This window comes from Emys orbicularis, chromosome 1 (assembly GCF_028017835.1).
Source record: "Emys orbicularis isolate rEmyOrb1 chromosome 1, rEmyOrb1.hap1, whole genome shotgun sequence".
Taxonomy (NCBI): domain Eukaryota; kingdom Metazoa; phylum Chordata; order Testudines; family Emydidae; genus Emys; species Emys orbicularis.
Genome location: NC_088683.1, coordinates 359,838,925 through 359,861,674, shown reverse-complemented (window position 1 = coordinate 359,861,674; position 22,750 = coordinate 359,838,925). Strand labels below are relative to the sequence as shown.

Genomic DNA, 22,750 nt, shown 5'->3' with positions numbered 1-22,750 from the left:
TTCCAAATGAGGACGTTATTCCCTTTACTGCCCATCATTGCCACTCCTGATGCAATTGGAGGGGTCGCTGCCAGGACTCTAGTCCCCCGTGAGGGCTGGCACCTGGCCTCCACAGAACTCCCAGCTCCAGCTGTCCCACAGTGAGAACCAATGGGTGCAATGGGAACCAAGACTGACGCTAACTACAGAGCATGAGGGCTGGCCCAAAGTCTGCAATCATGAAAGAATAGAAGTTTTCCTCCAGCTGCTCTTATTTTGCTGAATGAAATGCTGGATTGTGTGGCTTGTCCAGAGAAGACTTGGCCCTTCCCTTCCTTACATAGGACCCAATCCTGCATCCATTAAAGGCTCGATCCAATGCTCATTGAAATCAAATGGGGACCTTTCCGTTGACTTCAATGGGCATTGGATCGGTCCTTAGATCAATGTCAAAACTTTCATTGACTTCAGCGGGTGTGTGACTGGGCCCTCAGAGAGAAATGCACTTTGCTTTCGTTCGAAGAGAAGAATTCCATGTGTATTTTGAGTCTGCACAAAGCAGACGCAGCCGGTATCTGTAAGAGTGAGATGATTCAGCCAGAATAAAGATTATTCTTTGGGGATCACTTGTATACACCCTTTCCCCCTGTTATTTTTAACCTCTCTTGTTTTTCCTGCAGCTCATGGACTCCTGGATGCAGTCCAGGGAAGCTTGCCGGCGGGAGAGGGCTGTATGGAGCAGCATACTGCTCCTAAACTTCGTGGCCACAGAAGTCAAACTGGATGTGAGTAACTCTTGACTTCTAGTGACCTGATTGCAAACTAGACCTACAGGGCACTCTCCCACGCCAGAGAAACTTCCTGCTTAGAAGTATGTTGATGGGCCCCACAGTGCCATGCTCCCTAATAGGCGGAGGAAAAACCGATCTCGTTGCTCGTCCATCATCCTGACTGAGATGGGCTGGCGTCTGATACACTTGGAAAATAAATCCAGTGCCCTGGAGGAACAGGCCACCTCTTTCCAATGCAGGAAAGGCAGCTAGCAAGGGGCACAGGAAGAATGGGCTTTTCTATGGTTGGATCTAATGAATTTCAGAGAAAAGAGATTTCAAAATCCTAGAGACTGAAGTCATTTCATCCCCAGCTGGTTCCCTGTTTGCCTCCATTCCTCATCCTAGTACCATGTGATACTTTCCTCTTGTGGAGCTGCAGGAAGAGGCCTCTCCATTCCAGCCCACCTCAGCCATTACAGATCATTATGATCCTGATCTTGCTCCCACTGAAGTCTGTGGCAAAACTCCAGTGGACGTCTGTGGTGCGGGATCGAGCCCTATATTCTTCTTCTGGCTCCCAAGCCTCTTCTGAAGAGGGAGAGCTGAGGATCACGCCCCATTATAGAAAGGGACTGTGTGGATATAGACTCCTTGCCTAGGAGACACAGCCCGCTTTACCTGCCGTGGTAATGGGTTCCTCCTCTCCTCTTTTGTACAATTAGGAAGCGTCTCCATTCACCAGGCTCGGACACCTGGTTGCAGTGCTGGGGATCCGCTGTGGGGATCCCGTCAAGACGGTCAGCTCAAAGGCAGCAGAGGCTGTTCATCACCTCGTCTCTATTGCGTGGCGCCAAAAGAGTAAGAGAAGCACTGATGAGCATCTGAATCCCCCTCCTGGGAGCTAAATGCTAGAGACTTTCCTCAGGCAAAGCTCCCGTTCAGGATAGTGCCTGAGTAAGAAGTAGAGCATCTGGCTCGGTATTTATTCCTTACGTTCCTTTGAGCAGAGTGCTGGTTTTTTTGTGGATCTAGAAACAACCGTCTGATAGTCATCCCGTAATTCTAGCCCTGACTTTCAAAGAAAGGAAAGGGGAGGGGGGGGAATACAGAGAAAGGCAACACACGTTACCGCAAACTGAGACTGGTAGAGCTCATTCCGTCAGTGGGAATGGGAAGGGTCAGTGGGACACGATGATAGGGGATTAAACGCCATCAGACCAATTAGATCAGTTCGAGATGCCTGTACCCCGAACGCCCCAGAACTTTGATGGCTGTTGGAAATCTGGATCCAAATCTGGGGCTCGATTCATGACTGTGTTAATCCACTTCTATGCCACTGAAGTGTTTTGGCTAGATTCCAGTCACCACTTGATAGAGCCACTTTACTCTGGGGGTCAAGGCCCTGATCCAGCACAACATTTACGCACATCTGTAACTTTCATCAGGCGAGTAGTCCCATGGAAATCCCTGGGATTATTCATCTGCTTAGAATAATGTACGTGCTTAAATGCTTTCCTGGATCAGGGCCAAACAAAGGGCTTTGTCCAGTAAAGAGGGATGAGAGCAGAAGCCAGGAAGCAGAATGGAAAGTTAAGAGTGTTATTAACATGTATTTCAGTTGCACAGTTGGACAGAAAGAATGTGGAATGGACTGAACAGAGGAACAAGGAATTTCTGGCTGCTTGGAGCCCCACTGTGGTTCGCAACAGCCCCTCCAGGATCGCAGAGGTAATCACATCCTGGCACTAATGACCATTCTACATTGGTGTCAGTACAATACGGTATCGCACAGCTCCAAACTACTTCCTGTCCCTGGATCGCCCATCTCTATTGTGTATGGCTTACCCAAGAATTACAACTCCTGCCCTTACTCATGGCTAGAAATGACATGCTCAGAAAGAAACAAGATGGGTGAGGTCCAATTTTTTTATTGGATCAACTTCTGTGGGTGAAAGAGACAAACTTTTGAGCCATACAGAGCTCTTCTTCAGACAGAGACAGAAGAGCTCTGTGTAGCTCAAAAGCTGGTCTCTCTCACTACCAGAAGTTGGTTCAATAAAAGATATAACCTCACCCACCTTGTGTCTCTAATATCCTGGGACCGACACGGCTACAACAGTGAAGACAACAAATGCTCATAAAGAGTGATCTACTCTGTAGCAAGTGGTTCTCAACCTTTCCAGACTATTGTACCTCTTTCAGGAGACACTGATTTCAGTCCCAGGTGGCGGGGTTCGGGCTTCAGCTTGAGCCCCGGGCGGTGGTAAGGTGGCCGGGTGCCCGGTTTTCGATCAGAAAATCTGGTTGAAAAGGGGATCTGATAGTGTCCGGTCAGATCTACTGACTGGACACCCAAAGTCCAGTTACTGCGGGTGAGGGAGGTGGGGAGGTGCCAGGTCATCACCCGCACCAGCCCCTACTCAACCGGGGCCGCCACCTACCCACATCATGCGGCTGCAGCTCCCAGCAGGCAAATTGCTCCTGACCTGGGCGGGGAAGAGGGGAAGAGCAGTGAGCAACAGTGGAAGGGGAGAAGAGGACCAAATGGGGGGCAGGGCCTCGGGGGGAAGAGGCAGGGCAGAAGAGGTCCAGCACTCCTGCATGAGTGTCCGGTTTTTAAATATTACAAAGTTGGCAAACCTAGGCAGTGGGCTTGGCTTGGGCTTCAGCTTCTGCATGTATCTTAGATTTGCGGGGGCCCTGCTTGCCACCCCCAATGGCGACCCTAAACTTGTGACCCCCCTAAACCCATCCCATGACCCCCCTGGGGGTTGCCACCCCCAGATTGAGAAACACTTATATAGTAGATAGAGCAGGATAAACAAGTCATTGTCTGTACGAAATGTGAGTTTGGACTGACTTTGCTCGTGCTTTTTATGTAGCCTGTTGTAAAACTAAGCAAATATCTAGATGAGTTGATGTACCCCCTGTGCCCCCAGGGACGGCAAGTTATATGGGCCCATGGTGCCCGGGCTTGAGAAAATTCAGGGCCCAGGGGACCCGGCTCCACCAATGTTCGGGGCCGGGTCTCTCTCCCAGCCCCGCCTGCCGCCCCCACGCACCTCCCCCGGCCCCGGCTGCCGCCCCCGCGCGCCTCCCCCAAGCGCCCCTGCAGCTCCGCACTGTGCTCCCTCGCCAGCCGCTGCCGCAGCCGGCGACAAGGGAGCGGCGCCGGGGGCAGGCTGAGGCGGCTGCTGCGCCTGCGGAGGGAGGAGGGGAGGAGCGCATGGCAGCCCTCCCCCCCCCCCGGCAGGAGACTCCGAGTCGACTCGGGGGAGGGGAGGGGGAGGCTTATCCTGGCTGGACCTCCTGAGCAGCAGCCTGGGGGGGCTTGGATGAGTGTCGTGTTGGGGGTCAGTGAGGAGGCCCCCCCTTTCTCTCCCCCAGAGCTCGCTGCCGCCAGCAGGGAGAGGGCTGGGGGGAGTCCTCCTCTCTGGCCCCCTGCCCCAGCCCAGGGTCAGCCTGCCTGCTGCACCCCAAACTCCTCATCCTTGGACCAGCCGCACGCCCCCTCCCACACCCAAACCCTCTATCCCAGCCCAGAGCCTGCACCCAGCACCCAAACTCCATCTCAGAGCCTGCTCCCCTCCTGCACCCAAACTTCCTCCCAGAGCCTGCACCCCAAACCCCCTCCCGCACCCAGACTCCCTCCCAGAGCCTTAGGCAGGTGTAGGGGGAGGCGGGACTTGGACCCATTCTGGGCAATGCCAAAAATTATACAAACCTGCCGCCCCTGTGTGTACCCCCAGGGGTATGCGTATCCCTGATTGAGAACCACTGCTCTAGCAGATGGGTTCCCAACCTGGGGGGCACAGCCACCCTGGCCTTTCCTTATTGCCTAATGGGACGGGGTCTTGGCTAGTTTGGAAGGGGACTCTGGGAGGGTCCTAGTATAGGAAAGGGAGTGTCCATATGGGGAAGGTTGAACGCCTACTGCTCTAGTACTTTGGGTTGTTAGAAGCTGTCACAACGAGGTCTATACTATATAGGCTTGATCCAAAACCTATTGAAGCCAATGGAAGTCTTTCCATTGATTTCAATGGTCTTTGGGTCAGGCTGCAAGCCAGGAAGTATGGTGATGGTGTCGTAATCAGGACTTGGGTGCTGTATTTATGCTGGGATGTGTTGTAGGAGGGTATCACATACAGTCACAGTCAAAGACCGAGTACTGTAACAGTCATTACTAATATTACTACATGGATCCCGCAACTGCTGATCTTTTAATGGTCACCCTTGCACCTCGGACGCCTGAGAAGTAGGTGTCTGACACCACTAAATGCACATCCTGACGTGCACGGCAGCACTCCTAGGTGGGCCACTGTAATGGTTTAACTAGTCCTCTTGCCTCACTGTGAGTGATATGGTTTCGCAGCAGAAGCCTCATCAGCCACTGGGGCCCTGTAATAGAAAGGAGTAAAACAGAGCCCCTGAGAAGCTGGAGAGGACCTGCAACCCCCAGACAGGGCTTTCTCTGGGCTCCAGTAGTTATCAGCCCCCCGTGGAATCAGGACGAGGCCTTTTGTAAATTACACTTTTCCCTGTATGCTTCAGCTCTTTGGAGTCTATTTCAACCCAAGAGAGAGGACAGATTTCATTCTGACTGTTATGGATGGCCTGACGAATCACTGCAACAATAACTGCCAGCCAACTGCAGAGGGATTGCTGTCTGCCATGGTGAACAGCGGTGGGACTAAGGTGGAGAAGGTATGGGGCGCTGCTGCTGAGATGGACGGAAACTAGAATTCCCAGTGCTGGGAACAGTCATACGTTCAGAGAGTTTAAGGCCAGAAGGAACCATCAGATCTTCTAGTCTGATTCCTGTATATTGGAAAACATAATCCCAACTATACATACAAACGGAGGGGGTCTAAATCAGCTGTTACCACTCAAGGGTGGAGTCATCATGGACAATTCTCTGAAAACATCCACTCAGTGTGCAATGGCAGTCAAAAAGGCTACCAGAATGTTAGGAAGCACTAGGAAAGGGATAGATAATAAGACAGAAAATATCATATTGCCTCTGTATAAATCCATGGGATGCCCACACCTATAAATTCATGAATGGTGTGGAGAAAGTAAATAGGGAAGTTTTATTTATCCTTTCACACACACACACACACACACACACACACACACACACACACACACACACACACACACACACACACACACAAACCTGGGTTAATACAAACCTAAGGAAATATTTCTTCACACAACACAACTCGTAACTCATTGCCAGGGGATGTCGTGAAGGCCAAAAGTATAACCAGGTTCAAAAAAGAATTAGAGAAGTTCCTGGAGGACAGGTCCATCAATGGCTATTACCCAAGGTGGTCAGGGGTGCAACACCGTGCACAGGGTGTCCCTACACCTTCTGATTGAAACTGGAACTGGGTGACAGGGTGATCACTCGATAAATTGCCCTGTTCTGTTCATTTCTTCTGAAGCATCTGGCACCAGCAGAAGACAGGATACTGGGCTAGATGGACAATTGGTCTGACCCAGTAGGGCCATTCTTATGTTACCCCTGTATTGTGCCTAGATAGGACTCATCTCCTTTGAGCCATTGATATGTGGTCTTTGCGACAATGCACCTTGTAAGGCTCTGAAATGAGCCCTGCCAATAATATAGGAAATTGTGACTTTTAGGCAAAACCTAGAGGCTAACTCTGATTCTCCAGGGATGCTGAGGTTCCCTCTTGCCCCAGCTGCAGGATGGGATGAGAGTCTTGTCCCGTCTCATCTGGTTCCCTCTCTCTCAGGCAGCAGACCTTGTGGCTGGGGTTTGCAGCCGGTTGGATTCAGTCCAGCAGCCCAGCTCCAGGACCCTGATGAAGAAGTTAGTGGCCCTGCTGGCTGGCGAGGCGGAGCATCTGGACACAGTGATCTCATGCCTTCTGGACTACTCCTTCCCTACAGACAGGTACGAAATGCCTCCACTCTTCAGGCCTCGCGTGATCCTTTAAGGCCCTATATGAGAACCTCACCACTGAGCACATTGTTTGGTCTTACTAAGGCAAAGTATAAAGCACTGACTGTTGAGGACTGAATCTCCCCCCTCTACATGGGACAAATTACCTGCCCTCTCCTCCTGATGGCTCTTCTCTTTTCAGCCACAAACCACAGCGAGCGAAATCCGCCTGTCAGAGATTCCTCTCCTCCATTCCCTGAATGTGTCTCCCCATGTGCAAGGCAGGAGCTCTCATTCCCAGTCCCCCTCTCCCGGCCCCTGGGACTTGTTAGAGATCTGCCTGGGGGAGGGGTTCTCAAAAGCACAGTCCCCCGCACCTACGGTCAGTGCTCATGGGTCCTGGAGCAGGGGGTGGATTTAAGTCTGTGTTCTTGAGTTCACTATCCCTTTGCTACTCCGGCTGGCAAGCACAGAGCTCATTCCGCCGTTCTCCTTCATCTGAACGTACAGATAGTGAGCCTAGGTGGAACGTTTGCTGTCTGAAGCACATTTGTGTTTGGGCAGGAAAAGTTGAGCAACAGTGATTACGCAAAGAGTGGTTTTATGATGGATGATCCCAAGCGGTGAGTTCCAAAAACAATCCATATCAGCAGGGCCGGCTCCAGGCACCAGCAAAACAAGCAGGTGCTTGGGGTGGCACATTTCTAGTGGCGGCATTCTGGAACCGGCCATCATAGGTGCTGACTCCGGGGCATGGGGAAAAAGTGCCCCCGCCACCCCAGCTCGCCGCCCCAGCTCGCCTCCGCTCCGCCTCCACCTGCTTCCCTGAGCGCGCCGCCGCTGCTCCGCTTCTCCCCCCTCCCTCCCAGGCTTGCTGCGCGCGAAACAGCTGTTTTGCGCAGCAAGGCTGGGAGGGAGGGAGGAGAAGCTGAGTGGGGGGCGCTCAGGGGAGGCGGAGGTGAGCTGGAGCGGGGAGTGGTTCCTCTACCCCCCGTTACTTCCTGCGCCCCCTGACCCTAGCTCACCTCCGCTCCGCCTGCTCCCCTGAACGCCCCGCTGCTCCGCTTCTCCCCCCTCCTTCGCCTGAGAGGTAGGGGGGAGAAGCAGAGCGGCAGCGCACCCAGGGGAGCAGGCGGAGCGGAGGTGAGCTAGGGCGGGAGGTCGCGGGGGCCCCCAGGAAGCAATGGGGGGAGGAAATGTGGCACGCCCGGGGGAGGAGGCGGGGCTGGGGATTTGGGGAAGGCGTTTGGAAGGGGTGCAGTTGGGGGCGGGGCCGGGGGCACAAAAAAAAGTGGGGGCGGCCAAAATTTTTTTTGCTTGGGGCGGCAAAAATCCTAGAGCCAGCCCTGCAGATCAGAGGACTCCACTGAAACCCTCCCTCACACAGTTGTTGGCTGAGCGCTGCGGAGATCTGAGCCACGCTGCTGCATGCCCGCTCCCTTTTTTTTTTAAAGGGAATTTAATGCTGGTGAAAGGTGCCCCATTGACACCCTTGGACAATGAAGACCTCAGCTGCAGCCCAGGAAGTGACGATGAAGCTTCCTCCACACTGCCCCTAACAACACTCTGAGCTCATAGCTGGAGGGGCTGCCGACTAGGCAAGAAAGGCTCATTCAGCCTCCATGTCCCGTTCAATCCCTGAACCTACCAACAAGGGCCAAGTATGGTGGTTGACTCTGTAATGTGGACAGCGTGCACTGGGCACTGGTCCGAGACCCGTAGTTCATTTCATATAGGACATCTGCTGCCAGAGAAGCTGTATTAGCCATTAGCCATCAGCCTCTCGATATTAGCCATCAGCTAGTAACAGGTCGTGACCAATTGAGGCCAGATTCACACTGGCAGCCTTGAGCTGAAATGCTCCATATCCTGTGCCAGTGATTCTCAATCTGAGGTCCATGGAGTCCTTGTTCATGCTCCACATTGAATTGCACAAGCTCTGGGGACTGGACTGCTGGGCAGGGCGTTGGCTCCACAGGAGGATTTCTCTTACAAAGAGATTACATTGGTGAAGAGGTTTAATAGCTTTTCTCCTAAGCCATCCAGTCCCTCATGTTGCCGTATTTCTGAATTTCTAGCAATGCGGCCGAGCTATGGCAGTTCCTATCTGCTGACCCGGCCCTCGGAGGACAGGTGATGGAGAACCTGGTTGTGAAGCTGCAGAGTCACCACAGCTCTGAGCACCAAGCCTCTCACACGTCTGCTGCCGTAAGTCACTGTTCGAACATCCATAGCCCCATACATTTAAATCTATCCTGTCTCTGTCACAGGGCACACTCACCGCCAACGCGCCTCCTCATGCCAGGACATGATGTGGCAGGGCTTATTCCACACTGGTGTCCCCTTGTCCAGCCTCCTGGTTCTGCAACACTCCGCAGGTTCCATGGTCTGGCCCTCTGGCCACGTCACCTCTTCCAGGGTTAACAGAAAAGTCCAATATGGGAAAACCCAACATGTAGTGGCCTCTGTGCCAGGCCCTCAGCCCCCATCTGAGCCTCATCATTCTTGGTCTCTTAGTCCTGAGGTCGGTACTTTGCCTCTTGCTGGGGAACCCAGACCTGACCTCTGCTCTGGGTTCCAGCCCACGGACCCCATGATAGGCTGCTAAGGACTGTTCTTTCAATCCCTCACCACTTCCCTGAGCTGCTCCTCCCTTTTTCCTGCTTGTTAGCAACTCCCATGGGTCTGCAGCTTCTGCTTTTCCTGCCCTGGATTTGTGGCTCCTTGTGACTTCTTCCCACCCAACTTCTGAGGAGCTTCCTCAAAGCTGTTCCCAGCCTCCCTGGCAGCAGCTGGGCTGTGTTTCAAACAGTCCTTCTGGTTTCCCTCCATAAGATAGGAGTCCCTGCCCCCTAGCCTTCCTCCTGGAGGTGGCATTTACTTCAGGCAGTCCCTCCACCTCTCCTGCAGGCAGGACTCCCCCAGTCTCCTCCTTTATGCTGGGTTGTAAATTAGCCAACTGTGGGGCCTTAGCCAGATTCTCCTGGTGGCCCTTTTTCCCCAGTCAGTCCTCAGGCTCAGAGGGTTCAGGCATAGGTGCTGGAACTGGGGGAACGGGGGTGCTGTAGCACCCCCTGGCTTGAAGCAGTTTCCATCGTATACAGGGTTTACAGTTTGGTTCAATGGCTCTCAGCACCCCCACTACACAAAGTGTTCCAGCACCCCTGGGTTCAGCCTTCTCCTGCTGGTGTTTTCTCTGCTAGGAGGGAGGAGGCAGCATGTATGCTGATCCCCTTCCTAAAGCTCATCCCAATTCACTGGGAGAGAGGGGAGTCCTGGCCCTCCCATTTTACAAGGCTCCTAGTCCCAGGTCCTTACAGAAACATAACAGGAGTTCCTCCTGAACACGACTTATTCCTTGGACCACTTCTTCCCTACCAGTATTTCCCAGCTCCTTACGTATATCAGACATCTCAAAATCTGACAGGGCCACGCCATGTGACAAGGGTGGGCTGACCCCTAGCACCGCTACCTTTACAGGGACAGACTATCCCCTCCGTTTTGGGGCTACTCCATAATGTCCTGACAAACCCTTGGGGGAGGGTTCCATTCATCGCATCCATGTTGGAGCTCTGAGAAACCCCTGTGACACTGTCTGCCCTGGTGCCAGCTCAGGATAGGGTTGCAGGCTAATTCACTCAGATGCTAATAGAAATCAAAGGAGTGTCAAAAGCTATTGTAGTGTAATCAGGCAGTTCACCTGTGTGTTTGTTTAGTTCAAAGGAAAAGTTAAAGGAAACACTTATCTTTATAACCTGTTGATTGCTATTGTATTGTGTATATCCCTGTAATTAGTTAACCCTAGATCAAAAGTGTGCGTTGGTGTTAAAAGATGAGAATGAACTTGATGTGTAAAGTTTATGAAAACTAATGAAGGATTCTTGTTTGCTATTACATTACATTGGCATCGTGTATATCCCTGTAATTAAATTACCCATCAAACACAATTGGAGACTTGGAAATGTAAATGAAGAAGACTGCTAACTTCAAAGCAAGGGCTACTGTGTTTGACAACGGGAATTCACAGACTAAGTCTGAATTTCCTACTCATCAAAACCCACTTGGGTAAAGACACTGTTCAGATTGGTTTCTGGAAAAGCTATAAAATAGATGTCAAGGAATGATCCTGTATCTCTGACTGTTTGGACTCTTACAGGGAAGATGCCAAATGCAAAATGGAGATCCCCAGAAACATCTGGGTTCCTGAAAAGACTTTTAGGAAACCAAGAGATTACTACATCTCCGCTATCATTTGGGATTTACACATTTTGACTCACCTGTTAATGTATTTTACCTGCTTTCACCTCTCAATAACTCTCATTTATTTTTCCTAGCTAATAAATCTTTAGTTAGTTTACTAGAGAATTGGCTGCCAGTGTTGTTTTTGGTGTGAGATCCAGAGTACCAATTGACCTAGGGTAAGTGACTGACCCTTTGGGGTTGGGAGTAACCTGATGTGGTGTGATTTGGGGTTTTAATAACCTTTAATCACAAAGTTCAGTTTGTCTGGGTGGCAAGATAGGCTGGAATGTCTAAGGGGACTGTCTGTGGCAAGACTGTCCTTGGTAAAACTGGTACTGTAATCCAGGAATGCACAATTGTTACTGGCTTTGTGAAATCCAATTATAGAATATACTACTAGTTTGGGGTGCCTGCCCTGTTTTATGACAGTCTGATCTAAGATTGCCACTCACAGTTGTGAACCACTCCAGAGAGCGTGACAATTGGCGTAGTCAGCACAGGAGTCACATGCCACAGGTCAATTGGGCTTAAAGATCATAACCCAACACTATTTAAAGTTTAAATTTGATATGGAGAGTTTTAAGGGTTAAAGATGAGTTACAATGGGTGAATCACAATCCTATGAGAGTCTTGACTCAAAAGAACTTGAAAAAGTATGTAAAGAAAGGGGGCTATCTGTTAAGAAGAAAGCCGCAGAACACGAACTGAGAGATTTGCTCATGGACTTTGACCAAAAAGCAGGGTCTCAGCCCCCCTATACCCCAGATGCAGAAGAAAAGGCCCCTCTGAGGCACTTGGAAGCCAAGAAACAATGCAAGCATGAAAGAATGACGGTGGAAGTCCAAATGAGGGAGAAGAAAGATGCCGAGGAAGCTGATGAAAGAGCCACTCTTCTCTTCATTAATTTATTCTCTCCCATTCTTAGTCCCATGAGGCATTACCCCCACCCCAAGCATGCTGTCTCTGCAGCCCCTGCAGGTCAGGAAGCTCTGCGAGATCTGAAATCAAAGCTAGGTCCCCTGTGTGGCAATGCAGCCTAGTGTCACCAGACTCCACAAGGCAAAGCCTTCAACCTGCCAGTGCCCGGCTTCCCCCGCCCTGCTGCTCAGGGCAGTTTAACTCAGTTTGTTTCTCCATGAATCAGGGGAGTTTCATAGCACATAAGCAGGAAGTCCTGAGAACTGACGCAGGAGGGAGTAGGATTTCCAAGTAAGCTTGTGTCTGTCTTGTGCCCTCTTCAGGCCACACGCGCCCTTTATGAGATGATCTCGGTGAGCAAGTCCAAAGATGCCACAACCCGCCTCTATCCTCAGCTGCTAATGGCTCTTCTTGTCGAAATCCATTTCAGCCTGGGACAGAGCATACCAGGGGATAAAGTCTCTGGAAGGGAAAGCAGACGGCAGAGCCTCCACACCAGGTACTGTGCCTACTGGAAAGTCAACGGTCTAATTACATGGACAGTCATAGAGAAGTCATAGTTCTCTTCTCCAGCTCTCATGTGGCCCCTGCAGGTTTTCCATAACTCTCTAATTCTGAGGGAGTTAGCAGGCAGGGCTTAGGTTGCAAGGGTGTCTCTCAGTGGTAAATGACATACCGACCAATGCACTGCAGAGGAAGTAGAAAGACTATCCCAGCAGCTATGGGGAGAAATTAGTGGGAGCCAATTTGCCAGTGTGTCAAAGGAATGTGGGTCCGACACTAAAGGGCTGAAGTTCTCCTGGTCTGTGATATTGACATGCCCTAGTGCTGATGTGCAATTGTCTGTAGGATTTGCTCAGAACTCTTTCTCTTTCTTCATATTATTAAATTGTATTACTATAGTGCCTAGGAACCCCAGTCACGAACCTGTGCCTTCCTAAGCTCTATTTAAACCATTGGTGTGTCTTTCCACACACAAGTGAATCCGTCACTCCCTGACAGACCTACCATGAGGGGGCTCCTGGCACTCAGTCACGCTGGTGTGTTGTTTGAATCTAGCTCTGCAGTGGAGGCTATAAAGATGCTGCTTCTCTGTGTTGGCTGCCGTTCCGAGCTTATGGTTATGGAGAAGGAGCAAGGCTGGATCCTCCTACAAAGCCCCCAAGATCACCTCCATGGGGTGAGCCTGCTGGCCAGGTAATACACAAGCGTTTTCCATGCAGTCAGTCCTGCTAGTGGGGGCAATTCCAGAATGAAACATTCCTCACTTCTGGGCTGCCATGTGGCCCCAAGCTGACCCCTCACCCCCTTGTTGCAGAATGTGCTTCTTCCCTTACTAACAAAGGTATTTCTGCTTTGTGTCACAGAGCCATGGTGCACTATGCTTGCCCTGAGACCACAAGGATGCTGCTGGACCTAGTGATCCCGCTCCTTGACAGAGGCGATAAGAAACTCAGGCTGACCATGATGGCCTTCTTTGTAGAAGTAAGTTTCATTAGCTGATGAGAGCAATTGGGTCTTGTGTCCTAGATTAGTGAGCAACTCCTTAAATCAAGCCTTTGAGACTCATTATTGCGCTACATAAACGATGAGCTTTATTGGTCATGTCCACATTGCCAGGTGTCCATGCAGCACTGACTAGGCTCCCCCAGTCCTGTCCCAGCACGCTCAGTGTAAAATCTGAGATGGATCCTTTAGGGGATCATTGGTTGCTCCAAAGTTGTAATCAGGAGCCTGATGGGAATATCCAAGAAACTAAGGTTCTGTAGAACAGCATCAGCCTGGACTCTCCCGAAGGGCAGCTGGGTCTCCTGTCGGCATCAGCCTTTCTGCAGGTCCATGAAAGGTTCCTCCCTGCGAAGTCACTAAGGAAAAGCAAAGAGGGGCATTGAGAGTGGGTATGGAGGAGAGAGGATCATGGTAAAAGCTCCCCCAGATGCAGGATCATTAGCTCTGAATGTGGTGAGCAATCTTTAACCTTCTCTATTGGATGGGTTAGTTAGAGGCACATCACCAGGAATGAGGTGGCTCTATAGTCCATCGCTAGGTTGTCCTCCCCATTTCCACGGTTTCTGTCTGGCTAGTTCCTATTGACAGTTTTCAGGGATTGTCTCCTCATCTAACTCATTAAGGGATGGGGTTTAATTCTCTCCTCACCAGGAGTCCAATCCTGGGCCCATTGAGATCAATGGCAAAACTTCCACTGACTTCAGTGGGGTCAGGATTTCAACTCAGGGGTTTGATTTCTCAGTCCCAGCTTTCGCGTTATCTCAGAGCGGCTTGTTCTGCTTCACAGGGTCACCACGAGGGGTTCGGCTGCTCTTGGCAAACCCCCAGATGCACAAGAGTCCGCCATACAAATGGTCAATGAACATTTTGTTGCCCTACTTGTTCTCCTGGAGGGTAGAGCAGCTCTGCTAACGCCTATGGCTGAGTCTAGTGCTAACGGCCAGGAAGTCAGTGGGAGGACTGGGTGTCACACACAAAGTGGGGCTGATGTATAGCAATGGACGGTACAACATGTAGGTTATGATGCCTCTCCACAGAACTGACACAAAGTTCTCCGGTAAGCACCCTGCTGCTGATTCGCTCTGTGTTGTTTTCAGCTTCTGCGTTACAAAGAGGCCAAGAAGCTCCCACATCCAGACACTTTGGACCGTCTCGAGGAGTGGACAAAACACCCCAGCCCAGTTTTCCGTTCACTTGGTCTAAGAGGACTCGGCATCCTGGCAACCCAACCAGGGAAGGTGAGAGCCCAGGCTTGGTTAACTGGAAAACGACGAGGTGGCTGTGACCCAGTGGACTGAGTTCTGGGCAGGCAGTGAGGCACAGTGTTCTGAGCCCACCTCTGCTGCTGGCTTGCTGAGCCTCTCGGTGCCTCCATTTCCCCAGCAGGAACGGGGATCACAACGGCCCCTCAATGCAGATCTTTCCTCGGAGAGTATTTTAGATGGGATTTTACTGCTTGGATTTCAGGTGGACGTTATCATTCTCCTAGGGCTACCACACGTCCGGGTTTCCCCGGACATGTCTGGCTTTTCGCTCTTTAAATAGCCGTCCGGGGGGGATTTCTAAAAATCTAAAAATGTCCGGGATTTCCCCCCAGTCGGCTATTTATCGACTGAAAAGCGGCTGACAGGGCAGCCGAGCGCCGCTCACATTGGGGCCTTGGCAGCCAAAGCCCCTTCCCAGCTCCCCCCATCCCCTGCAGCCTTAGCACGCCGCCTGGCAGCGCTGGGGGGCGGGGCTGTGCGCCTGTGAGGGAACGCCGCGGCGGGGCTGGCAGCGGCGGCCAGAGACCCTCCCCCGCTTCCCCCCCTCCTCCACAGCCTCAGCACGCCGCTCGGCAGCACTCGGGCGGGGCGCTCCTTGGGGCGTGGAGCCAGACACCTGCTCTAAGCCGAGTGGCACAGTAAGGGGGCCGGGGAGTTGGAGAAGGGGGGCAGTCAGGGGACAGGGAGCGGGGGGGGGGGTTGGATGGGTCGGGAGTTCGGGGGGGCTGTCAGGGGGGCAGGGGTGTGGAGAGGGGTTGGGACAGTCAGGGACAGGGAGCAGGGGGGGTTAGATGGGTCGGGGGTTCTGGGGGGGCTGTCAGGGGGCGGGAAGTGGGAGGGAGTGGCTAGGGGGTGGGGCTACCCCCCCCCAATGGAGTGTCCTCTCTTTGAAAGTTCAGATATGGTAACCCTAATTCTCCCCCATGCAAATTACCCCAGCAGCATTCCTGTTCCTTCTTGGAGAGACCATTCCTGGTGCTGTCACAAAGGAAGACCTTGATTGGTCTAAAGACCTTAGCGAGCACACAGGGCCCTGTCTCATAGCCCCCTCCAGTGGCAAGACCCAACATTGCAGCACTGCCTCAGTTTCCCCCTCCTCGGCTTGACTTCACAAATACCTCGTTCAATAACACCCTTATTCAGGCTCATTTATTAAGACAAACAAGCCTTTGAAGGCCAAAGATAAAACCCTCAGAATCAAACCTGACAGTGTCCAACGGACTAAAAATCAGAAACAGGATCTTCTGCCATTACCACATCTCCTCTTCTGAGCTCACTCAACAAAGGTTCCACCCTGTCCTTAGTAAACATAAGAAAACTTAACTTTGGCCCCCTTCCTGGGCACCCCTTCTGCAAGCTTTTTGCCCCCAGGCTCTGCGGAGTTCTTTGTTCTCTTGGGGGAGGACTGCTTCCCAAGGCTTCCTCCCTGGAGGCCCTTTTCCCTCATCAGATTCCCCCTGCCTTCCCTCCCAGGGTACTCTAGGAGCCACTCCCCGCTGCTCCTGCTTCCCCTTCCTTCCTGACAGCCCAAAATAGTTCTCTCCTCCTCCGCTGCATCTGATTAATGCATGGGGCTGGCTGGCCCCAAAGTCTCTGGCCCTGAGAGAGGCAGAGCACTCTCTTAAAGAGTGTTTGTGACCCTGCCCTCAAATGATATTTCAATGCCTTGCACTATCAGGTCCAAGTTTCTCAAACTTTGCAGAGGGTTCAGCTCTCACCTAGGACTCCCCATGGGCCAGGTTTGATTTTTTCCCCAAGTTTCACCATTTGGGGGATTGTCTGCATGGGAAAAGAAGGTGGCTAGAAGTTTTCGTTTGTTTGTTTGTAAGTGGAAAAACTGTCCTACAGCTCAGAGACGCAATCACCCCAGGAAAAAATCACAATTGACTGGGGAGACAGCATGGAACATTTCCATCCAAAAAGGGAATGTTTTTAGGAGCGTATCAAAAGGAGCTGTAGAATGGAAACTGTGTACCAGCCTTAACTATGGAGATTGCTGCCAGCATCTGCTATAATAATAATTAATAGCACGTAGAAAAGAGAGAAAAGCCCCGAAGCAAACCACAGCTTCGCCCACCCTACACCAGAACGACCCGGGACAGGGTTAGGATTCACTGATTGCCTCGTCAGGCATCCCCATCGATTCTAAAGCACCACGCCTCCGACTGTGGAGACGGAGCTTCTCTCTGACTTGGTGCCACGGGGTAGAATAAACACAGCCCTGGCACTGTGGCTTGTACTCACTGGAGGGCTGGGAGATCTGATGAGCCCCCCCATGTGTGTGTGTGTGTAGGTGGAACAAGTCAAGGCCCTGCTGCCTGCCATCCTTTGGGGCTCGGATGAGATGGATGATGGGAGTATTCTGGAGGCCATCTCAGCTGTTCAGAACCTTCTGCAGAGCCTGGATGGGAGTGAGCGCACCAGCGTGGCCAGGAAGCTAATCCCCTTACTCGATGCTGTAAGTCAGGGGCTCTTGACCTGCCCATCCCCAGCCAGGCAGTGTTGTGACTCTGGAGTCGTAGTGGTGGCATATCTGACCTGATCAGTTCCGAGCCATTGCCTGGGCCTCAGGCATTGGTGACACCTTGGTCTCTTGTGTTCTCTGTGTGTGGCATGCAACCGTTTGGTCTCCTGAGGACTGATATGCTTTAATCTAACTCAAGTTAACATGCTCAATGTAGTGGTCATGGGGTGAAATGTAATGTCCTGTGCTTTGGAGTCTAGATGAATGAATGGCCCTTAAATGCTATGAAACTATGAAAGTGTTGAACCCATTAAAGAAACCCTCCAAAGAGCCCTTCACTGTGGATGGAGTCAGCACTTACAGGAGGCCTCCAGGGAAATTTAGGAACCACTGTCCTAACCTGTGTTGTCTGCCCCTCCACCCAAACCTTTCTGCAAATGGGTGCCCTCGTGGTGGGCAGACCATGGAGTTATTAGTCAGACTGGCCCCTGTCTGTGGTTTGCATTGTGCCGAGCTCACCCTGTAAGGAGAGTGTGAAGCTCCCTCGGTGAGATCCCCTCATGGTTGTGTGTCCATCACAGGTGAGACCCCAGGTGCGCTCTGCTGCCATCAGGCTCTTTACAAAGTTGCTTAACCCAGTGAAGAGGAGGCAGAAGCCCCTGCTGCAGGAGGAAGTGACCCGCAGCCTGGTCCCACTGCTCCTTCACTTACAGGACGAGGACCCTGACGTGGGCAAGGTGAGTCCCGCTGCCATGTGCTCCCTGGTGCAGCAGGCCCTGACTGCTCCAGCTCTCCTGCTAGATCTGTCTCCAGAGCTGCCTCCCAAAAGTGAAAAATCTCAGCCCTACCCGCTTACCCAAGCAAGTTCCCTGGCCTTCAATGGACACACAAGTGGAGATGTTTTATGGCTCCCAGCAGCCACTTCCTAAGTCACTGAACTGCAGCCACCATGAAGATCAAACTCCAGGAGCCTCCACTAATAGGAACAAAGAGACACCAAGGGTCAGCAGGATACCATGTGACCCCCACATTCCTTTCCCTCATTGATCATTTCAGCTGGCTTTTCACTGCAGAGTGACCACAGATTCCAGCTCTTCTCATGATGCAAACTCTCCTTGTCCCATCTTGTGTTGCAGAGGTGTCAGAAAGCCTTGGCTGGGTGTTTTCAGCTCCTGGGATGGTCTTGTCCTAAGCAGATTAACAGCAAGAAGGCTTGGCACACCCATCCCCAGGTGGTGGACAAGATCTGCCAGCACTCTGTAAGTGAACAATCGGCTTCTCGTGAGTGCTGCTTCTAGATGTGGGACCGGAAACGTGTTCCCTCACTCACTGCTCTGATTGCATGTCTAGTACTAGCATACTGCACTCTGGCTTCCTCTTAGAAGCACCCAGCTCCCCCACTCCTCCCAGTGCCTGTCAGATCTGAACAGCCAGACCTGGCCAGGAGTTCAGTACGGAGGTAAAAGCTCAGAACATAAAGAATCAGTTGATGGCAAAAATGCCTTCCGAATCCTGCAGGAAACTGGATGTCCCCATTTTTCACCTTACCCCAGCCCATTGGCCACTTCTGCACCGTATTTCCTATGCTTTGCACCCTCTCTAATGTCCTCCCCAGATGAAGCCCATGCAACCGGGCTTCAGTGTTCTCTAGTGCCAGGCTCCAGCCCTGCAGTGCCAGCAGCTCAGACACCAGCAATGTGTCTGGTGACACTTTGAAATGGTCATTTAATGACTGCCTGGCATGTAGATGGTCGCCCCCAGGATACAGGGAGATGGGAGCTGTGTTCTTCCCACCCCTCCAAGCCAAGCAGCTACCTGGAGATGAAATCTCTCTTCTCCTCACCCTGCGGCCCCAGCAACAAGAAGCTTCTTTGGTTTCTATTCCTAGGTGCTGAAGCTCAAGAGCGTATCTGACATCTTGCTCCAATGTCTGGATCACCTCCAAAGCCCCCAGGCTCCAATACGACGGGCAGCAGCCATCTTTATCGGTAACCACTACTTTTCTTAAGCAACTTCTATCTGAGAGGTTGTCCCGTGTTCTGCTTGGAGGGCACTAGCAGCAAGAATTAACCCCCTGGGATCCTAGTGTCTAGATTTCCTGCCCTTGAGGCAGTTGGGCTGGGGATTATATCAAAAGGCCTGGAGCAAATTACAACCCTGCCCTCCAGCTCCACCGACTGGAATCCCTGTGGGACTGCAGCAATACCATAGCCATTGGCAATCAGGCTCTCTGTATCTTCCAAGACATGAGCCTCTTTGTCTTGGAGCTTGTGGACTTGTCTGATTATCCCAGGGACCACTTGAAAGCTGTTTTGCTTGTTGGAAAGACTGACATTTTTTAAAAGGTAGCCCCAGGGGAGGTGAAAACTCCTGCAAGTTTCATTTCCATTGTACTTTCCAGGTTGCACTGTTCAAAGCTCAGAGCCCGCCATGGTCAGGCAAGAGAAGGAGCTGATACTTCAGTGTAAGTACTTGCCACATGGCTGTGTTTGCATGTGGAAGGAGAGCTCATGCTCCTTGTAGAATATCAGGGTTAGAAGGGACCTCAGGAGATCATCTAATCCAACCCCCTGCTCAAAGCAGGACCAATCCCCAGATAGTGTTTGTTTGTTTGTTTGTTTGTTTTTTAAACCCCAGTTCCCTAAATGGCCCCCTCAAGGATTGAACTCACAACCCTGGGTTTAGCAGGCCAATGCTCGAACCACTGAGCTATCCCTCCCACTTGTGAACCAGTCTAGGAAAAAGTGCAACTCCCCCGCCACGCTGCTGCATTGAGTTCAATTTAGACGTGGCCAGAGGTAGCTGTTGAGAGAGCCTGGACATCAGTCCCAGCTTTGTTTTCTCTGATGTCAGGCGTCACTTCCATCTCCAGGTGCCAGAAGGTTTTACAAGGAGAAAGTAAATGCCAGGCAGGGTGAGAGGCCCTGGCATGTGTCAGGGAGATGGTGCTAAGGAGGTGGATGCCCCAGAATGCAGTGGAAGATGGTGCTGCCAAGGGCAGATGTCACTGAGGACTTAAGGGGTTATCAGATGGCGATGACACTGATAGCCCTGGTGGGTCCAGAGCATCTGGGAGGAGTTAGTTGCTGTGGAAGATCAGGGGCAGCTCCAGGCACCAGCGCAGCAAGTGCGTACCTGGGACGGCAAGCCACGGGGGGCGGCGTGCCGGTCGCCGTGAGGGCGGCAGTCAGGCAGCCTTCGGCGGCATGCCTGCGGGAGGACCGCCGGTCCCGCAGCTTCGGCGGCAATTCGGCGGCAGGTACGCTGAAGGCGTGGGACCGGCAGATCACCCACAGAAACGCCGCTGAATCCGCGTGACCAGCGGACCACCCGCAGGCATGCCACCAAAGGCCGCCTGACTGCCGTGCTTGGGGTGGCAAAAAACATAGAGCCGCCCCTGTGGAAGATACAGAGGCCCATGGTGCAGGTGCTAGGGCATGCTAATACGATATGTGTTTTGACCTGAGCTTCCTCTCTCTGTCTCAGCTCTCAGTGGCCTGCAGCAAGATCCGGATTCCTCTGTCCGTGTCAGTGTCACAAGGGCCATTCAGCAAGTTCGGGATGGTGGCAGAAACCAGTCACCTCAGACCCTAGGAGCTAGATTCAGGAACCTGCTCTGCTGCTTGACTGGCCAGGAGGAGAGGGAAAATGCTCCTGACAGAGATCTCTTGGGTGGCCCGGACCCTTCCCAAAGCCACCGATGGGACTCAGGAGGGCCCTGAGTTCCCACAGAGAAGCTGGTGACTGGAAGAGGTCAGCTGAGCCACCACCCCAGTCCCGAAGCCAGTGCCTGCATGATCCTGTGGTAATTACCTGCATTGTTCCCCATGAGATGTAGGCAGCTGGGGATGAGTTTAAGTGACCCCAGTACTCAGCAGAATGACAGCTACTGACGCCAGCTAAACAAAAAGGTGACAAGACTGTTAGTGTAAAACCAAGGGCATTTGCTCTCACGTCTCTGTCTTCCTTCCATAATGGGACGAGTTGCAAGATAGCTGGTTCATTACATCAGCCACGGCATTAATGACCTTTTCCCTTTCTTCTGATTAGCCTCCGATCTCTGACACAGTCTTTGTGACCTTGTAGGAAGAGATGGAATCTGGATGATGGGGATGGATCACTTGATAAATTGCCCTCTTCTGTTCATTCCTTCTGAAGCATCTGGCACTGGCCACTGTCAGAAGATGGAATGCTGGGCTAGATGGACCACTGGTCTGATCCAATATGGCTGTTCGTATGATCCAGGCCTCTAGTTCCCCTTGGACAGTTAAATAAAACCCTTCATCTCTCCATCCATTGACATTATATAATCTCACTTTTCTTTAGACACTTGGGCCAGCACTTTCAAACATGGATGTCAAAAGTTAGGTACCTAAATCGATATTTCTTCTTCAACGTTTAGCCGAACGGTCGGCCGTAGCAATTGTTCACCATTGATCCGTTCCTGTGCTTGACGGGCCGAGAGCCCAGCGTCAGAATAGACTTGAGGCACCCATGTATGCTATGGAGCCACAAGAAGGTTTGACAGCAGAAGTAGATGCAGTGTGGACGAATCTACGAGGGACTAACAGGTTCATGCCACAAAACCAGGCCTGCACAACATACGGCCCGCGGGCCGCATGCGGCCCGTGGGGGCTCACTGTGCGGCCCGCGGGGGGATTCTAAACCCCATGCACACAAAGTCCCGAGGCTGGCGTGGCGGCGCTTCCTGGGGCAGCTCCTGGTGGCGTGCCTGCCCGCCGACAGGAGCCAGCAATGCGGGCGGCTGAGTCCAGCCCAATCAGAGCTGCGGGGGCGGGGCTTTCAGGCGCCCCCCCCCCCCCGACCCGATGCCGGCGCAAGGATATTTTTGCGCCCTCGCGCGCCACCAGCCCCCCTGCCCCAAGCGGGACACGGGGATGGAGCCCTCGCGCGCCGCCTCGCCTCCACCCCCCCCCCCGGCCCCAAGCGGGACACGGAGCCCGCATGCGCCGCTGCCCCTCCCCACTGCCCCAAGCGGGACACGGGCACGGAGTCCTCACGCCCCCCCCCCCCAGCGGGACACGGGGCTCAGCCACCGCCCCTGTCCTGAGCGCTTTTTGGCCCACCCCCCCCCCCCCGGGACTCCTGCCCCATCCAACCCCCCGCATTCCTTGATGCCCCCCCCAGGACCCCTGCCCCATCCACCCCCTTCCCTGTCCCCTGACTGCCCTCCGCCGCCCCATCCAACTCCTCTCCTGATTCCCCATCCAACCACCCCTTCTCCCTGTCCCCTGACCACCCTTGGAACCCCTGCCCCTGACTGCCTCCCACCGCCCCATCCAAACCCTGCTCCTTCCTGACTGCCCCCCGGGACCCTTGCCCCCATTCAATCCCCCTGTTCCCCGCCATCTGACCGCCCCGACCCCATCCACCCCCCCACCACCTCCCTGAACTCCCCTGCCCTCTATCCAACACCCCCTCCCTGCTCCCTTACCACGCTGCATGGAGGTGGCTGGCGGCGCTACAGCCACGCCGCTCGGCTGGAGCCGGGCCACGCTGCCACCGCGCAGTGCCTGGAGCACCGGGTCAGTCTGAGCTTGCAGCCCCCCCGCTTCCCGCGAATCAGCTGTTCGCGCAGGAAGCCTGGGAGAGCTGAGAAGCAAGCAGCGGCTTCGCGCTCAGGCCCAGGGAGGCGGAGCGGAGGTGAGCTGGGGCGGGGAGCGGTTCT

The 22,750-nt window shown here is 52.9% G+C and overlaps 1 protein-coding gene across 1 annotated transcript in view; it reads right to left on the bottom strand.

Annotated features, from left to right (window-relative positions):
* Positions 1-12,692: 12,692 nt before the first annotated feature.
* The window catches only part of KCNE3 (potassium voltage-gated channel subfamily E regulatory subunit 3), a 43,253-nt gene continuing 33,195 nt past the window's right edge, over positions 12,693-22,750 (bottom strand). The window contains exon 2 of the transcript XR_010562465.1: positions 12,693-13,688. The gene's annotated coding sequence lies outside the window, so the exon portion shown is untranslated. The remainder of the gene's footprint in view (positions 13,689-22,750) is intronic.